The 3,791-nt window shown below is 56.1% G+C and overlaps 1 protein-coding gene across 1 annotated transcript in view; it reads left to right on the top strand.

Moving 5' to 3' along the window:
* Window positions 1-3,791, top strand: part of TDRD3 (tudor domain containing 3) — a 277,196-nt gene that overhangs the window by 115,458 nt on the left and 157,947 nt on the right. The gene's annotated exons all lie outside the window — the stretch shown is intronic.

Here is a 3,791-nt window from a genome sequence, read left to right as displayed (position 1 = left end):
GGGGAGAAAGGGGAGCTGGGGGGGGAGAAAGGGGGAGCGGGGGGGGAGAAAGGGGAGCGGGGGGGGGAGAAAGGGGAGCTGGGGGGGGAGAAAGGGGAGCGGGGGGGGGAGAAAGGAGAGCTGGGGGGGGAAGAAAGGGGAGCGGGGGGGGGAGAAAGGGGAGCTGGGGGGGGGGAGAAAGGGGAGCTGGGGGGAGAGAAAGGGGGAGCTGGGGGGAGAAAGGGGAGCGGGGGGCGGAGAAAGGGGGGAGCGGGGGGGGGGGAGAAAGGGGAGCGGGGGGGGGGGAGAAAGGGGAGCGGGGGGGGGAGAAAGGGGAGCGGGGGGGGGAGAAAGGGGGAGCGGGGGGAGGAGAAAGGGGGGGGGAGAGAGAAGGGGAGCGGGGGGGGAGGAGAAAGGGGAGCGGGGGGGGAGGAGAAAGGGGAGCGGGGGGGGGGGAGAAAGGGGAGCGGGGGGGGGAGAAAGGGGAGCGGGGGGGGGGAGAAAGGGGAGCGGGGGGGGGGGGGGAGAAAGGGGAGCGGGGGGGGGGGGAGAAAGGGGAGCGGGGGGGGGGGGGGAAAGGGGAGGGGGGCGGGGGGGAGAAAGGGGAGGGGGGGGGGGGGGAAAGGGGGAGGTGGGGGGGGGGAGGGAAAGGGGAGTGGGGGGGGGGGGGAAAGGGGAGTGGGGGGGGGGGGGTGGAGAGGGGGGGGGGGGGGTGGAGAGCAGTGGGGCATATGTATTGTCATAATTTATGTATGGGCATTTCCCCCCCCCCCTCCTCCGTGCGTCCGTCCCCCCTGCTGGTTCGGCTGGTGCCCCCCCCCCCCGTTCCCCTGGACTCACCCCCCCCCGTTCCCCTGTGACTCGTGCTCCCCCCCCCCCCCCCCCCCCCGGCGCCGCCGCTTTGTCCCCCCGATGTGCCGTCCTGCTGAGTGAGGCGTGCAGGCGGCTGCAGGAAGCACCCTGTGTGGGCCTAAGACTCGCGCTTCCCCCCCCCCACCCCCCCCCGCCGCCCGCTCGATGTTGCGTCCGGCCTGAGCGGCGGTAGGAAGCAAGCGCCCCTGTGTGGGCCTAAGACTCGCGCTCCCCCCCCACCCCCCCCCGGCGCCCGCTCGATGTGGCGTCTGGCTGAGCAGCGGTAGGAAGCGCCCTGTGTGTGTGGGCCTGAGGCTGAGGCGGGACGCGCAGTGGGCCTGAGGCTGAGGCGGGACGCGCAGTGGGCCTGAGGCTGAGGCGGGGACGCACAGTGGGCCTGAGGCTGAGGCGGGGACGCACAGTGACTTACCTGAGCGGGGTGGTAGCGCCGGGGAGGTAAGGGAGCGGCTGGGGTAGGAGGGCCGCGCTTCCCGTCCGGAGCCAGTGCAGGATGGCGCACGTGAGGGGGGGGGGGGAGGGGGGGGCGGACAGAGGGTGTGTGTATGTGTGTATAGAGATGCTGTGTTGTGTGTGTGTGTGTGTGTGTGTATAGAGCTGCTGTGTTGTGTGTGTGTGTGTGTGTGTGTATAGAGCTGCTGTGTTGTGTGTGTGTGTGTGTGTGTGTATAGAGCTGCTGTGTTGTGTGTGTGTGTGTGTGTGTGTATAGAGCTGCTGTGTTGTGTGTGTGTGTGTGTGGGCCGTCACTCCGCCTCAGGCCAATGAGAGGTGTGCGGGGGCGGGCGACCCAAGGGACCAATGAGATTTCCCTAGGGACACCGGACATCCAGGCAGGCAAACATACAGTGCTTTCACTAATATAGTATAAGATGAGCGTATGAAACAGTTACAGACCAGATTAAAGTGTGAGACAGCCTTAGATTTGAAAGAACTTAAGCTGGTGGTGGATATGAGAGTCTCTGGTAGGTTGTTCCAGTTTTGGGGTGCACGGAAGGAGAAGGAGGAACGTCCGGGTACTTTGTTGAGCCTTGGGACCATGAATAGTCTTTTGGAGTCTGATCTCAGGTGATAGGTGCTGCAGGTGGTAGGGGTGAGGAGCTTGTTCAGGTAGCTGGGTAGCTTGCCCAGAAAGTATTTGAGGGTGAGACAGGAAAGGTGAACTTTGCGCCTAGACTCTAGTGATGACCAATCTAGTTCTTTGAGCATTTCGCAGTGATGTGTGTTGTAGTTGCATTGGAGAACAAAACGACAAATTGAATTGTAGAGGGTGTCAAGTTTGCTAAGGTGGGTTTGAGGAGCCGAGCCATATACTATGTCTCCATAGTCAATAATTGGCATTAGCATCTGCTGTGCAATACGCTTTCTGACCAGGAGACTTAGGGAGGATTTGTTCCTGTAAAGTACCCCTAGTTTGGCATAGGTCTTGGTTGTCAGGGTATCAATGTGCATCCCGAATGTTAAGTGGGAGTCAAACCATAAGCCCAGTTATTTAAAACTAGTGACAGGTGTTAGGGTGGTGTTAGCGTTGGTTCTAATCAGGAGCTCAGTCACTGGAAGCTTTACAAATTTAGTCTTGGTCCCAAATACCATTGTTACAGTCTTGTCAGTGTTTAAAAACAGTTTGTTTTGGGAAATCCAGTTTTCGAGTCTCAAAAAGTCAGACTGAAGTATGTTTTGAAGGTCAGAGAGCCTATGGCTGTGTGCATATAGGATTGTGTCATCTGCATACTGTACATGTGTATTGAGGCTTCTTTACAAGCTGTGGGAAGATCATTAATGAACACTGAGAAGAGTAGGGGCCCCAGAACAGAGCCTTGCGGGACACCACAGGTGATATCCAGGGGGTTGGAGTTAGAGCCTGAGATGGACACATGTTGGGATCTTCCTGATAGGTAGGACTGAAACCAGTTTAAAGCATGTTTCCCTATTCCAGAGCTCTGGAGTTTGTTAAGCAGGATAACATGATCAACTGTGTCAAAAGCCTTTGCAAAATCTAGGAATACTGCACCAGTGAGTTGTCCCCGTTCCATTCCACACTGGATTTCATTGCAAACTTTTAGCAGGGTAGTTACGGTGGAGTGTTTGGGACGAAACCCAGACTGGAATTGGCTAGGGAAATTTGTCTTGGTGTAGAAATCGCTTAATTGGGAGTGGACACAATTTTCCATAACTTTGGATAGAATTAGGAGAAGTGAGATTGGCCTGTAGATTGAGACAGTGTTTTTGTCCCCACTTTTGAAGATTGGGACAACTCTGGCAGTTTTCCAGGTCTTAGGGATATGGCCTGCAGACAGGATAGAGTTGACTATGGACACAATTGGTTTGGCAATGGCTGGGGCACCAAGTCGTAGGAACCTAGATTGTAGTAAGTCGGGTCCACATTGGCTGCTTAGTTTTAGTTTGAGGAGCGCTTGTGTAATCTCCTCTTCAGATACTGGGCTAAATTGAAAATTGTGGGCAGTGTTGGGAGGGGGTGGGACTGTAGGGATACTCCCAGGATGAGATTCATGTTTGGGGTTTGTGCTGCGTTTCGCTAATAAGTTAGTGGCACACCCCACAAAGTAATCATTGAATGCATTTGCAATGTCAGTGGGGTTTGCCAGAGTAATATCCCCCTTAGTGATATTACTTGGTTGTTGATGGTTAGGAGGCTGGAATATATTGTTGATAACCTTCCAGAAGTTAGCTGGGTTTGATGTATTTTGGTGGAGATTGTCAGAGTAATATTGTGCTTTGCATGCCTTGTATGCCTTGTGCACATGTTCCGCATGCATCTGTAGTGATTAAGATCCTTGGTAGTGCCAGTTACTTTGTAGCTTTTCCACAAGGCATCCCTGGACTGGTAGAGTGCAATAAGGTCAGGTGTAACCCATGGAAGGTGGGCCCCCCGTACCCTTATTTTGCGTAGTGGAGCATGGGTATCGCAGAGTTTTAAGAACTCT

The sequence above is a fragment of the Ascaphus truei genome, chromosome 3, assembly GCF_040206685.1.
Source record: "Ascaphus truei isolate aAscTru1 chromosome 3, aAscTru1.hap1, whole genome shotgun sequence".
NCBI lineage: Eukaryota > Metazoa > Chordata > Amphibia > Anura > Ascaphidae > Ascaphus > Ascaphus truei.
Note: the sequence above shows the minus strand (reverse complement) of the source record. Positions and strands in the feature narration are given on the sequence as shown.